At 41.2% G+C, this 19,620-nt stretch overlaps 1 non-coding gene across 1 annotated transcript; it reads left to right on the forward strand.

The window, feature by feature from the left end:
* The first annotated feature begins 15,397 nt into the window (after nt 1–15,397).
* LOC115519566 lies at nt 15,398–15,501 on the forward strand. The gene has a single exon (XR_003970569.1). It is a non-coding gene; the product is annotated as a U6 spliceosomal RNA (small nuclear RNA).
* Nucleotides 15,502–19,620: the final 4,119 nt, after the last annotated feature.

A 19,620-nucleotide genomic window follows, 5' to 3' on the forward strand; every position in this document is an offset into this window, starting at 1 on the left:
CCCCAGTCCACAGGCATTGGGCGAAGTAGCAAACCTAGCTCAAAAAGTCAGACTCACTCCCTGATTACACTCCGTCATCTGCAACAGCACCACATTCCTTACTGAGAAACCAACCCCAGTTCAGGGTTTTGCCACCTACACCTTAGCCCTAATAATAGACTCTGGCTTCTGTTCACTAAGGATCCTGCTCTGTGCTTCTGGAAATTATGTGGTTAAATCAAGGCAAGGCCCTTTGTCAGGAACTCTCTCCTGGCAATAAAGACAACACAGTATATGCTTGATCAATTTACTACCTCTGACTTTTGTAATACTTAATAGACTGTAAGCTCCACAAGGACAGAGTCTTGTCTGTTTCTGCTCACCTTTGTACCCTCAGCACTGGCATCATGCCTGGCATGCCGCATGTCGTCAGTGATTGTTGAGTGATTGAGAAATTAAATGACTGGTTTAATTGGACACAGGGAAATAGACATATTTGCGTAGTGAAAAATGTATTCACTTGGTCTTATATTCACTATTCCACAAATATGTATTGAGCACTGATTATGGCAGACATGTCATCAGATGCTAGGAATGCAAAATCCCTGGTGACATTTATCAAACCCAACACACAAAAAACAAACAATCCAGTGAAGAAATGGGCAGAAGACATGAATAGACACTTTTCCGAAGAAGACATCCAGATGGCTAACAGACGCATGAAAAGATGCTCAACATCACTCATCACCCGGGAAATAGAAAGCAAAGCCATGATGAGGTACCACCTCACACCAGTCAGAATGGCAAACATTAACAACTCAGGCAACAACAGATGTTGGCGAGCATGCGGAGAAAGAGGATCTCTTTTGCGTTGCTGGTGGGAAAGCAAGCTGGTGCAGCCACTCTGGAAAACTGTATGGAGGTTTCTCAAAAATCTAAAAATAGAACTACCCTACAACCCAGCAATTGTACTCCTAGGTATTTACCCAAAGGATGCAAAAATACAGATGCAAAGAGGTACATGCACCCCAAGGCTTGTAGCAACATTATCATCAATAGCCAAACACACACACACACACACACACACACACACACACACACACACACGTCAGAATATTACTCAGCTATCCGAAAAATGAAATCTTGCCATTTGCAATGACGTGGATGGAGCTAGAATGTATTAGGCTAAGTGAAATAAGTCAATCAGAGAAACACAAATACCATATGATTTCACTCATACATGGAATCTAAGAAACAAAACAGATGAACATATGGGAAGGGGGGAAAGGAAAAGAAGGAAAGAGGGAAACAAGCCATAAGAGACTCTTAACAATAGAGAACCAACTGAGGATTGACAGAGGGAGTTGGGCTTGGGGGTGGGCTAGATTGGTGATGAGTGTTAAGGTCACGTGTGAAGAGAACTGGGTGTTGTATGTAAGTGATGAACCACCGAATTCTACTCCTGAAACCAATATTGCACTGTTGTGTTAACTAAATAAAATTAAAAAAAAAAAAATCCCTGGTGAAGCAATCCAACCAAGGGGACTTTCTCAACTAGGTAGCCTCAAAGAAATAGTCCTTTATTCCTCTGGTCACATGAGTTAAGAGTCTTCTGCATGCAGCATTCTGTACTAAACCCAGAAAAATGGAAATAAATGGAAGACATTTCCTTTCATCACAGAGCCTTCCATCTAAAGGCCAGAGAACATGGCCATATGTAAAATGCTAAAATGTTATGCAATGACACATATATGAACAAGAATTTTCTTGTTAATATATCACATATTGTACCAAACCACTGCAGCCTTGTGAGTAATTGAGTGATCATTACTCATGGTGTCTCCGTCAGAGTTTCCGTCTGCCTGCAAAGCTCTCCCCACCATGTGTGTGGGTAACTCCCCTTCATGCAGATCTCAGGGAATCTGTGTCTACTTCTGTGTCCAGATGCCTTGGTTAGTCTCTCTGTTAAGAACCCAGTTCTCTTCCTTCTAAAGCTTCATCCCAATTTGCAATTAGATATTTACTTGTTTGCTTACAGTCTCTCTCTTTTATTGCACAGCAAGCTCCAAAAACGCAAGGACGTTTTATTTTGAGAAGGCTATCTTTCAAATGCCTCATGCTGTGCCAATACATATGTGTCAAATATATGAATTAAGGATCACAGCCAAACTCCTGCTTATAACATTTTGATATTTAGCAGATAGGATTGCAGTGATAATTCAAGAAACTCATGACTTGATTGGTCACACAGAATTTCTTCACGTTGAGCTAAATGACTGTCTTCACCCATGCTGGGCAATGTTCTAGTCTACATTCTAGTTTACTTTTTTTTTTTTTAACCTTATTTATTTGTTTTTAATCATGATAAAGATCGACCTTTTTAAAAGTTAGTACTTGAGGGGTTCCTGGGTGGCTCAGTTGTTTAAGTGTCTGACTTGATTTTGGCTCAGGTCATGATTTCACAGATTTGTGGGTTTTAGCCCCGCATCAGACTCTTTACTGACAGCAGGGAGCCTGCTGGGATTCTCTCTCTCTCCCTCTCTCTCTGCCCCACCTTTGCTCATGCTCGCTCTCTCTCTCAAAATAAATAAATATACTTTAAAAAAATCGGCACTGAAATTTCAAGTGATTTATTTCCACAGTTTATTTCATACTGTTTTTTCCTGAAACTTCAGAAATGTTTCAAACATCCACTGATTTAGAAAACATATCACAAATCAAGTAAACTGATACTCTGGTAAATGTATATCCGTTACTCTGTCTTTTTTTTTTCACTCACTTTTATTTTCCATCTTTTATTTTTATTGAGATACAATTGATGTCACGATTATAGGACAACTGTATATAACATTATGCACACGTAAGCATACAACGCATTGACTTGATACACTTACATGCTACAGTATGATTACCACCATAGGCTTAGCGAACCTCTCCATCACCTCACATAACTATTTCTTTTTTTTTTTTTAACGTTTATTTATGTTTGAGAGAGAGAGAGAGAGTGTGTGTGAGCAGGGGAGGGGCAGAGAGAGGAACACATAGAATTCGAAACAGGCTCCAGGCTCTGAGGTGTCAGCACAGAGCCCGACGTGGGGCTCGAACTCACAAACTGTGAGATCATGACTTGAGCCAAAGTTGGTCGCTTAACCAATTGAGCCACACAAGCACCCCCATAACTATTTCTTTTTTGTGGTGAGAACATTTAAAATCTAGTCTCTCAGCAACTTTGAAATATATAATACAGTGTCGTTAACCATAAACACTGTGCTGTGCGTTAGATCCCCAGAACTCATACTTCTAACTTCAAGTTTTCACCCTTTGATTAACATCTCCCCAGTTCTCCTACCCCTCAGCCCTACTTTTAAAAACACAATAATTTATTTTAAATTTTTTTTTTAACGTTTATTTATTTTTGAGACAGAGAGAGACAAAGCATGAACGGAGGGAGGGGCAGAGAGAGAGGGAGACACAGAATCGGAAACAGGCTCCAGGCTCTGAGCCATCAGCCCAGAGCCTGACGCGGGGCTCGAACTCACGGACCGCGAGATCGTGACCTGGCTGAAGTCGGACGCTTAACCGACTGCGCCACCCAGGCGCCCCCAATAATTTATTTTAAAAAATACTCTTGGGGCGCCTGGCTGTCTCAGTCAGTAGAGCATGTGACTCTGTCTTGGGGTCCTGAGTTCAAGCCCCATGTTTGTGTAGAGTTTACTAAAAAAAAAAAAAAATGACTATTGATTTTTGTTCCCTTTTTATGTAGTATATTTGGATTTACATCTTTAAATAATTTGAAAGTGCTGACACTTTTAAGTAAGGTGATGAGAGATAGGAAACATTTAGCCTTACCCAGATATTCTAATACTAACCACAACCTCGGAGCTTGAAAACAAAACCACAGTTAGATTGTGGCATTTTCTGGCCATTAGAGGGAGCCATCGCTTTCTAAATCTTAAACTTCTTTGTAGAGAAACGTCCTCTCCTGTCATCTTAAAAGCAAAGCCTCTTGAAAGTATTTAAATTAAATTTTACCTCAGTAAATTCCCTTACATAGGAAAGATCCTAAGAGGTAGAAAGAAATAGAATAAGTAGTCGATTGATTTACATTCAGAAATGCTGCTTCTTAGAATTTGAATTCATTTTCCAATGTTTCAGAGACGTTCGAAGGGCCCTGCAGGGTTTATTGACAACACGGTGGCCAGTTAGAAAACGGGAACTGTGTTAAAAGGCAAGAATGACTAACTGGGGTCAGAGCCCTAAAATCCTGGTGACTTAGCAAATTGCAACACAAGGATTTTCCCTTTAAAAAAAAAAAAATCTTCTCATGTTGGGCCCAGTAATTACTTCTCACCCTGTAATTGTGCTTACTCTTTCATTTCCTCCTCTAATGATAAAGGAAGCTGCAGTTGCTAAATGTTTGCACCAAAACCATCAGACAGAGCAACCACACAAGAAAATAGACAAGCACGGGCAGAGTGTGTGCCTGCAGAAGTCTGCGCCTTCTTGCTCCCCCGACGTTGTGTTTTGTGTCTTTTTTATCTAAGTTTTCTTTCGTTTTCCTCGCTCGTGTTCTTTTTGTCTTCCCTTCCAGTCATACTGTGTTTTTTTTCTTACCCCTTTCCCCCACCCTTGTTTTGTTCCGTCACACTTCCATCTTAAAGCTACCTGTCAAAGCATCGGAGAACTTCTAGTCCGACTCAGGAACATTGGTGCAAACAAGCAAAACCCCAGTGCTCCCTGCACTATAATGTAAAGCAAATTCCTTGTTTCATAAGGGCAACGTACACGTTTTTCTAACTAATTAAAATATTTACAAAATGGAAACGGACATTTTGACATCGAAAGTTGGCAAATATTTGGTTAATTTTCATAGAGACCTATAAATCCAGGTCTTTCTAAATGTAGTGTATCCAAGGGGGACAGGGGGAAGCAAGCACACTCCTCTGTCAGTTGTAGGGCTGTACATTGGCACAGCTTTTCTTTGACCCAGAGAATCCACCTGATCCCAAGGGAGTTAAGATGTGCATATGATTTTTGTCCAGGGAAGTTTATCATGACCCTGTTGTTAGCAGCAAAAAATTGGAAAGCACCTAAATGTCTAACAGTTCTTGGTCTGCTAATCTGTGTGATTCCCCAATCTTCTGGAAAGACCTGGGGTTTTTACTTTGTACTTGACACCTGACCCTTGGTTGGATAGGTAAGGACCCTGGAGGTCCATAGACCTTTCTAGTTTTCTGAGTAAAAACCAGCTTAGTTTCCCCACTGTTTTCGACCTACTGCTTGGAACTTCCGATGCTGCGAATAACTTGTTCTGTGAGTGTTCCACAAAACCATTTCTAATGTTCCAGCAAACATTTCCAATAAACTTTAACTTGATAAATGAGCAATGTCTTACAATACGAGTAGTAGGTGTTGCCAAATGTCACATGATCACAACTGAGCCAATGGTTCTGGAAATTCGCTTTGATATACAAGTGCTTTGAATTACAAGCATGTTTCCAGAACAAATATTGCTCACAAACCAAGGTTTTACTGTACTTGCAGTTACAACCTCCTCCACCTTCCAGTCTAGTTAAGTACAATAACCGTGGTCCTTAAAATTATTATTATTGTATTCCCCAGAGTTTAGCACCATGGTTAATAGGTTCTTAGCAAATTCATATTGAATGATTAAATAAATGAATGAGATATTTGTGATCTGCCTTGAATGTGATTAGCTCTACTTCAAGCTGCAGACCTGTATCTCTTTGCAGAAAGAAATCATTTACATGGTAATCCAATGGGGGGGTGGAAATGACTATGATTCATAGCATTTCAAATATTAACCTAACAAAACGACAATGACGGTTTGGCCATCCATGTATTCAACAAATGTACTGAGTATCTTCTATGTATCAGGCACTTACAAGCACTAGAGGTAAAACCACAGAATTAGAAATTCAGAAAACTCTATGGCTTGAGTTGTTTAAACTACACAGTTAAAATCTCTTAAGAGACTGATTTGTATACAGAGTATCAATTTCTCAATTCTGTAAAGGAGATATACCTGAAATACTCATTTCCTCTCTATGGGCATCCCCTCCTTTTTTTATCAAGGTGCCTGTGAATCTAGATAGGCTTGCAGAAAGTTTTTTAATTTTTAAATCATCAGAAGTAAGGGAGTAGACTAATGTAGAAAGCTATTTCTTTTAAGCCATGGAAAGACTTAGAAAACTTCATGTTTTTCTCTAGTGAATTGATTATTCCCATGTTAGACAATCAGGATCGAATTCTTACTATTTAATTCCCTTTTTTACATACTTCCTGTATGTAAATATAACAGTTCTTTAGTGTATATTATTCCAAACAGTCTCTAAGATAACTAAGTTACAGTTTTCGTTTTAAGGACACATCCTATGCTCACTTAGATAAGTATTTGCCTAGTTTCAGCAGCCTATGTGTAAGCCTTTACTTAGGGTGGGTTATTCCTGTAGATGGCTAGTTCATCCAGGTTAGGGTCATGTGAACAATAAAAATGGAATCCCATCTCAGTGGGGGAGCTATCAACAGTTCAGTAAATGGCATTGGGACAACTGATCATTTGTTTTGATAAAAACGAAGTTATATGCTCTACCTAATACCATTCATGAAAATACATTCTGGAGGGATTAAAGACCCAACCAAAAAACAAAACTCTACATATCTTGGAAGAAAATATAGGAGAGAAACTAGACTTTGGGAAACTAGAAGTTTATGACTTTGGGAAATTAGCAGTCATTCTAAACCAGACCCTACATGCAAAATATGTAAAGGAATAGATTGATAAGTTTGATTCCATGAAGACTGAACGGCATGAAATGTGAGCAGCATGTCAAAGTTGTCTGCTACAAAAAGCATCATAAGCAAAGTTATAAGATTGATAATGTATGAATAAGGAATACAACATGTTTAGGCAAAGTCAAAAACAAGTGACAGATTAGGAGATCGTTTTTGCCATATATAACAGAAAGGATTAGCATTTAGATCTGTAAAGCACTCCTACAAAAAGGGAAGACTCAGACCAATGGGAACATGGGGAAAAAATAATAGGATAAGTTACTTATAGAAAAATAAGGAGAACTGACCAATGAACATATGACTACAAGCTGAACCTCGCCAAGTGTCAGGAAAAATTGATTATATTTATTTAGAGCATCAAGATAACAATTCTCAGTCACTGTACTGGCAGAAGTTAAGCATACTAATAAAATGTATTGATGCAGGTGTGGGAAAGCCTACACACACATTGCTAATGGGAATATAAAATTGGTACAGTCATGTAGAAGAGCAGTTTGGCAATGTTGACTAATATAAAAATACAAGTTTGCTAAGAGCCAGCAATTCCAGCTATTGGTGTCTACTTCTGAAAAACCCTGGCACTTGTGCAGGAGAAAACATGTACAAACATGCCCACTGCAGAGTTCCTCAAAGGGAGAAACTGGAAACACTGAACTATGAATAGAAGAATGGTTTACAAAGTGTTCATTCAAACTACTTAAGCAGCTGTATGAAGCAGTTAAAAAGAACGCTACCGAAGTCAGTGCCAATCTGGATGGCCCCACCACCTCATCGGATTAGATAAAAAAGCAAGTTACAGTTATAATGCCGTGATACCATTTCATATAAAAAGAAAGTAAATAACAGCACAGAATGAAATTACATATTGCCTAAGGAACACATGTAAACCTGTGTAAATATCTGAAAGAAGGACTGAGAGGAAACTAACCTAATTGATAAACCAGGTTGCCTCTGGGATGATGGGGCATGGGGATGTGGGCGGGGCTTGAAGGGGATTCGTCCTTATCCCCTTTTTAAACAAGAACTTATGTATTGTTGGGGCGCCTGGGTGGCGCAGTCGGTTGAGCGTCCGACTTCAGCCAGGTCACGATCTCGCGGTCTGTGAGTTCGAGCCCCGCGTCAGGGTCTGGGCTGATGGCTCAGAGCCTGGAGCCTGTTTCCGATTCTGTGTCTCCCTCTCTCTCTGCCCCTCCCCCGCTCATGCTCTGTCTCTCTCTGTCCCAAAAATAAATAAATGTTGAAAAAAAAAATTAAAAAAAAAAAGAACTTATGTATTATTTAAATTTTATTTTTATCTTTTTAAAGCTTATCTATTTATTTTGAGAGAGACGGTGTGCATGAGCAGGGAAGGAGCAGAGAGAGACAGAATCCCAAGCAGGCTTCACGCTGTCAGCACAGAGTTCCACGTGGGGCTTGAACTCACTAACCATGAGATCATGACCTGAGTTGAAATCAAGAGTCTGAGGCTTAACAACCGAGCCATCCAGGCGCCCCTAAATTTTATTTTTATTTAAAAAAATTTTTTTAATGTATTTATTTTGAGAGAGAGACAGAGAGAGAGAGAGGGAGACAGAGAATCCCAAGCAGGCTCCATGCTGTCAGTACAGAACCTGATGTAGGGCTTGAACCCATGAACCGTGAGATCACGACCTAAGCTGAAACGAGAGTCTGATGCTTCTCTGATTGAGCCACCCAGGCACTCCCCCCAATTTTTATTTAAAATTAAGTCAGTTTTCTGGTGAATAACTGCTGAAGAGAAAACTTTATACCCCCTTTAAACATATGTAGGTGCATAAAATAACAAATAAAATATAAATATGTATACATTCATAAATATAAATTTAAACACACACCTATATGCCTATATAGCATAACTTGAAATCAAGATTTTCTTCTTTTTAATTTTTTTTTCAATGTTTTTATTTGAGTGACAGAGACAGAGCAGGAGTAGGGGAGGGACAGAGAGAGGGGGAGACACAGAATCTGAAGTAGGATTCAGGCTCTGAGTTGTCAGCACAGAGCCTGACCTGGGGCTCAAACCCATGAACCATGAGATCATGAACTGAGCCAAAGTCAGACACTTAGCCGACTGAGCCACCCAGGTACCCCAAGAGATTTTCTTTTGTACCGGCAGTAAAAAGGGAACTCACAAATCTAAGCAGTAAGTGCTGAAGCCAAGAGGCTCACAGAGCAAGGGGATGGGATTAGATTTTATTAGTGGAGACTGGGATTTAACCTCTAGGTAGCAGCATCAGAAGCTAACAAACGTAGAGAAACCTGGTAGATAAGGGACATCAGGCTGAAAAGCAGTGGATGTGAGCAGAATTGACAAAGGATAGTGCATAGCCCGGGGCACCTCCTCCCCACCCCCATACTAAAATACCAATTTAGAAAAGCAGGGGTGAGGGGAATCCAAAGGAAATCAATCACTCTTTCTCTCTTTTCTTTCTTTCTTTCTTTCTTTCTTTCTTTCTTTCTTTCTTTCTTTCTTTCCATCTATTTTTTTTAAAACCAGAATATTTATTGCATGACTACTCACTGAAATCCTTAAGATAAACTGTTAAATGCCATAAGCACCTATAAACAATTCTACTTAAAAGAGACTGGCAACTGTCTAGATTGTTTACATGATCATATCCAACCAGATTTTAAAATATTGGACATTTAATTAATTTTCCTATTAAAGTCCAGGTATAGGTTCAGCAATAAATTTTTTTAAGTCTGTCTTTCTTTTTCTTTCTTTCTTTCTTTCTTTCTTTCTTTCTTTCTTTCTTTCTTTCTTTCTTTCTTTCTGAGACAGAGAGCGAGCGAACAGGGGAGAGGGGCAGAGGGAAGGGCAGAGAGAGAATCTTAAGCAGGCTCTATGCCCAGCCGGGAGCCCAACACTGAGCTGGATCCCACGCCCCTGGGATCATGACCTGAGCTGAAATCAAGAGTCAGATGCTTAACTGACTAAGCCACCAAGGCGCCCCCCCCAGCCTCAACAACAATTGTGGGTAAAATTAAAACGTAATTTTTTATTTATCTGAGTTGTAGCAAGCTAGATGTGCAACCCCACTACTTAGTAAAAATCCATTACAGTATGTATTGTTTGTAGGTCTATTCCCCCCATGTTTTCAGTGCCTATTTGTTCCAGCCAAAGAGAGTAAGGGTACGGATGCTGCCAAGACTCTTATCAATGAGAGTATCTTGAGCTATTTTTTGGTTGAGCATGTACTGCAAGGTCAGTCATTTGTGCTTCTTCGTGTTAACTTTCTGTCCTTTATTTGGCGTTCTAGGGAACAGTTTGACCTGAAATGCCTAACATAATCTATGTAAGCGATAGTGCTGGCTCTCATAACAAAGAGTATCAGGACTTTAAAAAAAAGAAGAAAGGGGCGCCTGGGTGGCTCAGTCAGTTAAGCGGCCGACTTCGGCTCAGGTCATGATCTCGCGGTCCGTGAGTTCGAGCCCCGCATCGGGCTCTGGGTTGACAGCTCAGAGCCTGGAACCTGTTTCGGATTCTGTGTCTCCCTCTCTCTCTGACCCTCCCCTGCTCATGCTCTGTCTCTCTCTGTCTCAAAAATAAATAAATGTTAAAAAAAAAAATTTAAAAAAAAAGTGTTCCAGTGACCTGAATTATAGGGCTGACAAATAGAAATTGGCTGCCCCCTTCTAGAGCTAGCCATGTGAGAAAAAATTTGAAGATCCATGTGTCTGTGAGGCAGCTCCTCATCATGGAGAAGGCAGTGTCTTTTTTAACCGCCTCGAAGATCCATAGCAGAAACATCTGGATCCAGTTGTAGTCATCAGTTTCAAACAACTCAGAAACCAGCAACAGCATAAAACTGAGTGGTCAGGCAGAGATTGTGGACCTCCAGGGCAGGAACTCTCTGACCCACTCAAAGCATCCACTGAGGATGGTGCCAGCCACCCGTCCCCACTCGGGAGGAAAACTTTAACGCCACCCAAGATCGCTCTACAGACCTGCAAGACAATTCTACTTTTGTGAGATTTCAATGTGAAGCTCATGCCAACCTGGCATTCAAAGACACCCATCTCTGCCCTAAGCTGTCGGATTCGCCAGTTCTGGGTTGTTCCATAATTAGTCACTCAACACAAAGCGGTATCAGTCATGCTTCTCAGCGGTAAGTCATAGAAACTAACTGTTAGTTTGCTAGGGCTGCCTTAACAAAGTGCCACAAACCAGGTGGCTCAGAACAACAGAAGTATATTGTCTCACAGTTCTGGAGGCCCGAAGTCTGGAGTCAAGGTGTCAGCGGGGCCACGCTCCTTCTAAAGTTGCTTTGCAAGGATGTGTGTCAGGTATTTCTCCTAGCTTCTGGCAGTTCCTTGGTTTGTACAGCATAAGCAATCTTCGCATGGTGTTCTCCTGTGTGTCTCCATGTCCAGAGTCCCCCTATTTATAGGGGGACCAGTCATATTGGATTAACGGTGTTCTCTACTCCAGTATGACTTTATCTTAACTAATTATATCTGTAGCGACCCCCCACAGGGTCACATTTTCAGATAATGGGGGTTAGGACTTCATCATATGAATTTTTAGGGAATGTAGTTCAACCCATAATATCAATCTTTAATGTTTCTTTATTTTTGATTGAGAGAGAGAGAGAGAGAGAGCGCAAGCAAGGGAGGGGCAGAGAGAGAGGGAGGCACAGAATCTGAAATAGGCTCCAGGCTCTGAGCTGTCAGCACAGAGCCCGACTCAGGGCTCCAACCCACGAAACGTGAGATCGTATCATCAATCTTGTGTGATTTGCGGGGGCAGGTGGGGGAACTATTAAAAGGATATTGGCTCATAGAATCATTGGAAAAGCTGAGTAACCATCTTGGAAAGCGGACAGGTACGGAGGAGGCTGGGCAGCAGCCACAACCACAGCCCAAATCGTGCCCCAGACCGGCCCAATGAGGACATCGTGGCCTCTACAGGACCCTGGATGCTGTGGCTTATGCTACCCCAGAATCTCTGAGTTGCTGTGCTGCAACATCCAGATGTTTTCAACCACCCAGTACAAGAATGGGTTTTCCAAGATCTTGGCTTTAGAACACATCCTCAATACTACATAACATCATATATTAGGACTGAAAAGAGCAACATGACTGCAGATACAGTTGTAGAGTCTTTTGTATATCAGAAGATCATGATATAAACAATCACACCCCCAAAATAGAACTACTAGGATGAAATGGATCATTTTGTAGGAAAAATATACACGAACAAAACTGACTTCAGGAGAAATAAGAAATCTAAACAATAATCATTAAAGAAATAGAAATTTCTTTAGTCAAAAGTTTCCAATACCAAAAGACCTCTCCGTGCCTTAATCATTTCATAGGTCAGTTTCATCAAGCCTTTAATGAACATGCACTTCCAGTCTTCTACAAGCTGTTTCACAGAATAGAAAAAACTACTCACTGCATAAGACCATTAAAACCTTGATATCGGGGCGCCTGGGTGGCGCAGTCGGTTAAGCGTCCGACTTCAGCCAGGTCACGATCTCGCGGTCCGTGAGTTCGAGCCCCGCGTCAGGCTCTGGGCTGATGGCTCGGAGCCTGGAGCCTTTTTCCAATTCTGTGTCTCCCTCTCTCTCTGCCCCTCCCCCGTTCATGCTCTGTCTCTCTCTGTCCCAAAAATAAATAAACGTTGAAAAAAAAATTAAAAAAAAAAAACAAAAAAAAAAAACCTTGATATCAAATCAAGGGTATGTAAGGAAAAATCAATATAGACCAATCTCCTGTTTTTTTTTTTTTTTAACGTTTATTTATTTTTGAGACAGAGACAGAGCATGAACGGGGGAGGGTCAGAGAGAGGGAGACACAGAATCTGAAACAGGCTCCAGACTCTGAGCTGTCAGCACAGAGCCCGACGTGGGGCTCGAACTCACGGACCGCGAGATCATGACCTGAGCCGAAGTCGGCCGCTTAACCGACTGAGCCACCCAGGTGCCCCAATATAGACCAATCTCAAAAACCTAGATGAAAAAGTCCAAATTTAAAACATCACCATAAAGAGCTTCTTTCTGGAGTTTTACTGCAACCAAACGTCTTGGTGTAATGCACCATGGTAATCCCCATTTTCACTGGGAGGCAGTTTCCCTCAGTGACACCTCAATGCAAATTCATCATTGTTCAGTTCTTTTAGTTATCTGAACAGGGTCACATTTCACTTATTAAGACTGACTCCTTCATTTTGAAACTTCAATTCATATTCGATCCAAAGCTGGCCTTCCTCGTGCACTAGAGCAGGCTGAATCCGTGGCTGTGGTAACCTGGAACTAGGGATGAGGTTGTGGTATTGGGTCTGCAACATCCCACTCTCCCTTCCCTGTTCTCACTACCGGTATGCGGATTCCAGAAATGACCGACAACGACCCTCGCCCTGTAGAATTCTCTCCCCTGCGAGCATGTGCAGAAGCTGGGGGATACGATGAGATATTATGCCCATGAGGATGCGCTATCACTTGGCAAAAAGGAGTTTATCTAGGTTGGCCAATTCTAATCACAGGAGCCTTTAAACTCAGAGTTTTCTTTGGCTATTGGCAGAGGAGTAAGTTAGAGATTTGAAGTATAAGGGGGACTCCACACACAGTTGCTGGCTTGAAGATGAAGGGGACCAGGTGCCAAGGAATAAGCTGAGTGGGGGCCTCCATTGACAATCAACAAGGAAAGGCAGCCACAATTCTACAATTACCAGGAACTGGGACAACAATCGGAATGAGCTAGAAAGCAGGTTTTTCTTGAGAGCCTCCAGGTAAGAACCCAAGTTGGCCAATCTTTTTTTTTTTTTTAATTTTTTTTTTTTTAACGTTTATTTATTTTTGGGACAGAGAGAGACAGAGCATGAACGGGGGAGGGGCAGAGAGAGAGGGAGACATAGAATCGGAAGCAGGCTCCAGGCTCTGAGCCATCAGCCCAGAGCCCAACGCGGGGCTTGAACTCACGGACCGCGAGATCGTGACCTGAGCTGAAGTCGGACGCCCAACCGACTGAGCCACCCAGGCGCCCCGCAAGTTGGCCAATCTTGATTTTTGACTTTGTGAGAACTGGAGCAGAGAAATACAGTCGAGCTTACTTGGACTTCTGACACACAGAACTGTGAGCCAATACATTTGCATTGCTTTAAGCCAGTACATTTGTGGTAATTCATTACACAGCAATAAAAAACTACTATATTACTCCTTTGCACTCAGGGGAGAAAACAGGGGTGGGGGGAATGACCTTTCCTTACATGATTGCCCTTGAAATTTGTTGCACTTTTATTAGTTGCACATATCCTTGTTTTCTTTATATGAAAAATCCCAGCTAGACAATGGAGGCGTTTCTGCCCTCTCTCTGTTGGTTATCTTGGCTTCTCTGTAATACCAATTGGATAGCAGTTCCCTCCATTTGGCAGGCATCCAAAAGCTAGTTCTCCAAATGGTCCTATGGCATAGGCCTGGCAGGAAGTTGGGCAGGGGGAAGCTGAATAAAGCTCACCTTGTTTTGCCCAATTCAACACATTCCACCAATGGACATCCCATAGCATCTACTGCTGCCAGCGTTCATTGCCAAAGCAGTAGCCATCTTGGGAGCTACCAGCAAAACTCCTTCTACCCCTGCCATCTTCTTTAGGGACCACTGACCTGTGAGAAACTCCAGAAACCCCTCCACACCAAAGCAGGGGATGCTATTCAACCTCTATGTCTCTTCTGCCAGTTGAGTGTCTCAGCAATGTTCGGCCAAGATGTGGTCACAAGTCTCAGATTTGATTGAGGGGTGGGTAGAGGGGGGTATAAACTCTTCATTCCTCTAGAAGGTAACCTGTTTTGCTCCTGGTCCTCCTTTAAAACTCTCAATGCTGGGGTGTTTGGGTGGTTCAGTCAGTTGAATGTCCAACTTTGACTCAGGTCATGATCTCATGGTTCGTGAGTTCGATCCCTTCATGGGCTCGTTGCTGCCAGTGCAGAGCCCGCTTTGGATCCTCTGTCCCCTTCTCTCTTTGCCCCTCCCTGCACACACATGCACTATTTCTCTCTCTCTCTCTCTCTCAAAAATAAACATTAAAAACAAAACAAAAGAAACCGTCTCAATGCTAAAAGTCATCAAACTGGTTGAGCCTGTATTGCCCTGTGGGAACCAGAATCTCAAGTCAAGAACTGGGCCTTATCTGAACTTAGCCTGGAGAACTGAGTAACTGTTCTCAGCAGGACAATATCTCCACTTAAATCCCTGAGATATTTGGTAATCTCTAAGGACAGGATAAGATATCAGTTAGGCTCCATATCATCCAGTTACACTATTCCTGTTGCAAATTCAGTTCATCAGTGTCTTAAAAAAAAAAACAAACAAACAAAAACAAAAAAACACGACCCAGGGCACCTGGGTGGCTCAGTCAGTTAAGCATCTGATTTCAGCTCAAATCATGATCTAGTGGTTCATGAATTTGAGCCTGGAGCCTGCTTTAGATTCTGTGTCTCCCTCTCTCTCTGCCCCTCCCCTGCTAGTACTCTGTCTCTGTCTCTCAAAAATAAATAAAACATTTAAAACAAAAGACCCATTATAACTAAGTAGAGTCTATATGAGTAAAAAAGGATGGTTCAATCTTAGAAAATCTATCACTACAGTGCTCACTTCAGCAGCACAAATACTAAAATTTGAACGGTACAGAGATTCTTATGGCCCCTGAGCAAGGATAACATGCAAATTTGTGAAATGTTCCATATTAAAAAGAAAGAAAGAGAGGAAGAGAAAAAGAGAGAAAGAAAGAAGGAAAATCTGTCACTACAGTTCTGACCATATTAACAGATTAAGGAGAAAAGCCACATGATTATTTCCAGACACATAAAGAAGCATTAGATAAAATTGAACTCTCATTCATATTCAAAAAAAATTCAAACATGAGTAGAAGGAAACTTTTATAATATAATAAAGGGGCTCTACCTAAAACTTACATCATCCATCAATTTTAAAAGCATTTTTTTCATGTTTATTTTGAGGGTGCACATGCACGTGCACGAGTGAAGGAGGGGCAGAGAAAGAGAGGGAGAGACAGAATCCCAAGCAGCCTCCGTGCTGTCAGCACAGAGCCTGATGTGAGGCTCAAACCCACAAACTGCGAGATCGTGACCTGAGCTGAAATCAAGAGTCAGACACTTAACTGACTGAGCCACCTAGGCATCTCTAAAAGCATTTTTACTAAAGTCAGGAATAAGACAACGATGTCCACTATCTTTGCTACTATTCCATAAAATAATAATTGCTCTAAAGGTTCTAAGAAAAGAAGATATAAGAAAGGAAGAGACAAACTGATGATTGTTACAGATGACATTACTGTTTTCATAAAAATATTCAAGAGCATCTCCTGAAAAACTAGCGGTATTTATAAGACAAAAGGCAGCAGTATTGATGGCTGTAAGATCAAAATACAAAAATCAATCATTGTCTTATAGAGAGAATGATAAAACATTATTAAAGAATGCAAAGGGAGACCTGAAAAAAGCTGTCATGTTCTTATCTGGAAAGAATCCAGACTGAAAAGACGTCAAATTAATCAATTAATCCAATGCAATTTGAATCAAAATTCCAATAGGATTCTGGTTTATGATTTAGACAAATGAATTCTAAAAGTGACATCCAAGAACAGACAATACTGAAAAAGATAAGGACAGCTTTCCTTGTTAGATTTTGAAATTCCATATAAGGCTTACTACCGTATGGCCCAGCAATTCTTTTTGTATATATGTAGACTACTGTATTTACTGTTTACAGTTTCATAAATTTATAGTCAACATATAAAGACATGGACTTAACGGATATACACCAAACTGATAGTTACAATTGCCCCAGGAGAGGGAAGAGAATGGGATTAAGAACAGGGATATTTCAATGTTTTTTTTAGTATCCCATATTTTAAAATATATCTGAAGCAGAAATGACAAATGTGAATTCTAGGCAATGGTTACATTAGATATTAATTGTGTGAATGTTTCTGCATATTTTAAACTTGTCAAAATAAACAGAAAGTTAGTCGATGAATTCTTAAAAATAGAAACAAAAAGTCTGTGGGCACCTGGGTGGCTCAGTTGGTTGAGCACCTGACTCTTGATTTTGATTCAGGTCATGATTTCACAGTTTGTGAGATAGAGTTCTGTGTCGGACTCCTCGCTGAGCCTGCTTGGGATTCTCTCCCTCCCCCCTCTCTCTGCCTCTCCCTCATTCGAGAGCTCTCTCAAAATAAACAATTAAACATTTAAAAAAGCGCCTGTGTTTATATTCACCGTTTGCTGGGATTTTGCTTTTTAAATAACACTATCCATCTCCAGACGTTTGGAAAGATAAGTGGAATTTGAACTACTTCTACAATTTTACAGTCAAATAACTTTGTGAAACTTTCAGCATTCTAAACACTGTTTCTGAGATAAATCTTGTTTATTTCCCCCCATTCTTTAAAGATTAATCAGTTATCGTTAATAAGTGCAAGTCTGAGGTGGCCCTGGGACCAGGACAAAAGTCTATTGTAAATGTGTTTGCAGACTTTAGGTCCCAAAGAACACGACGCTCAAGGTGTCTCCATCTCTTGGAACAAAGAAGGGTATCGAGAACAATGCTACTAAAAATTAAGCAGATGTTTGCTTCCAGAAAAATCTGGTATAAGTACAAGGGCAGAGTGACAAACGATGATGGTGGAATGCAGGAAAACAGCAGCAGCTGTTTGCATTTCTTTCTTAATCGTAAAGTCACAAACGATGCCAACGATGTTAGAGTGAGAAGATCCAATGTGTTTTCTTGTTCCTCATCTTCTTTGACTCCTGCAGTATTCAGTATCATTACTTGACTCTTCCAGTTTGGGGAACACCATTAGATAGCCTGCTTTAGGTAGACTTCTGGTCATTTCGCTCATTTTTTGCTGTTTCTACCCCGGCTGCTTTATCCCACTCTGTCTCTTCTCTCCTTTGAGGAGCTTATCAGTTCTTACATGTTGAGCCAATCGTCATCTCAAAAGCTCTGTCTCTAGCCCAAGCTTCAGTTCCACATTTTCTACCACCGAACTCTTTGTTCTCTGGTGCATCAACCAAAACTCAACAACAGCCAACTTTTCATTTCCTCTAGACTTTGTGTCAGTGATATTGTCATTCTCTTTGGGTGGAAATGTAGAGTCAGACTGTTAGATTGTATGACAGCAGGGACTATGACTATGTTGTTGACCACCTGGGGCCTTGGGTAGTGCTTGTTCCACATGGTAAGTTTTTTTTTTTTAATTTTTTTTTTCAACGTTTATTTATTTTTGGGACAGAGAGAGACAGAGCATGAACGGGGGAGGGGCAGAGAGAGAGGGAGACACAGAATCAGAAACAGGCTCCGAGCCATCAGCCCAGAGCCTGACGCGGGGCTCGAACTCACGGAGTGCGAGATCGTGACCTGGCTGAAGTCGGACGCTTAACCGACTGCGCCACCCAGGCGCCCCCACATGGTAAGTTTTTAATACCGTTTCCTTGAAAGATAGAATCCTTGCCTCATCCATCTCTCTCCCCAGCACCTAAAATCCTATCACTTTTTCCTTCCTTCCTGGTCTTCTCTGATTTCATTAGAGAAAGACTAATCCGGTCAGTTCTGCCCTTTGCTCCTCTGCTCTACTAATTCTGCCAAGAGAATTTTTTCAAAACACAGAGCCAGTGAGAAAGGGGACAGTTGATCTAGAGGCAGCTAGCCAGACTATTCAGAGCTTGAATTGGCTCAAGGTGGTGGTGCTAAAGCCACAGTTTAAAGCAATTCACCTATTTACCTCCTGATCTCTCCTAATTTGCTTACTCTGTCCATAGCCCAAATTCTCGTTTGGCATTTAATGAAACTCCAATTTCTTTCTTTTTTTTTTTTTTTAAGTTTATTGATTTATTTTGAGACAGAGGGAGTGAGAGAGAGTGAGAGAGCATGCACACGTGTGTGTCCACAGGGAATGGGCAGAGAGAGAGAGAGAGAGAGAGAGATTGAGAGAGAGAATCCCAAGCCAGCTCCTTGCTGTCAGTGCAGAGCCTGTCTTGGGGCTCGATCTCACGAACCACAAGATCAGTACCTGAGCTGAAATCGAGAGCCGAATTACCTGAGCCGAAATCAAGTGCCACCCAGGTGCCTCAGGAAACTCCAATTTCTTAATTTTTTTTTAATGTTTATTTATTTTTTTTGAGAGAGAGAGAGAGAGAGAGAGATAGCAGGGGAGGGTCAGAGAGAGAGGGAGACACGGAATCTGAAGTAAGTTCCAGGCTCTGAGATGTCAGCACAGAGCCGGTCATGGGGCTCAAACCCATGAACCATGAGATCATGACCTGAGCCAAAGTTGGATGCTCAACCGACTGAGCCACCCAGGCACCCCAAGATGAGGTTTTTCTTAAAAAGCCAAACCAAATCCCTGAAGATAATAATGTTGGCAATTAAATCAGTTGAGAGACCAGTATGTTTAAGAGATTCCTTTCTTGTAGGCTAGGGAGTGGGAGAAGGTAAAGTTACAACTTAAAAAAAAAAAAAAAGTCCTTTAAAAAAAGGAACTAATTGCTTCCTGGCCAAAGAAGCTCGTTCTTTGCAATGACTGTGCTTTTTGGGTTGAACAAACTCAATTCTTACGACCTTATTTATTTTTGAAATTGCCACGCCTATATGCCAAAAGGGGCAAGGTGAATCTTTCAGTACCGAGTCTTATCTATTTTTTAATGAGAATGTATATATTATATAAACAAACCATAACATTCTAAAAGCATAAAGTGAAAAGTAACCGCCGTTCCTTATCTCCCTGATACCCCCATCACTGTAGCCACAAGTCTTCTATTTCTCCAGCCAGAACATTTGTATGCATCA

Source organism: Lynx canadensis, chromosome B4, assembly GCF_007474595.2.
Source record: "Lynx canadensis isolate LIC74 chromosome B4, mLynCan4.pri.v2, whole genome shotgun sequence".
NCBI lineage: Eukaryota > Metazoa > Chordata > Mammalia > Carnivora > Felidae > Lynx > Lynx canadensis.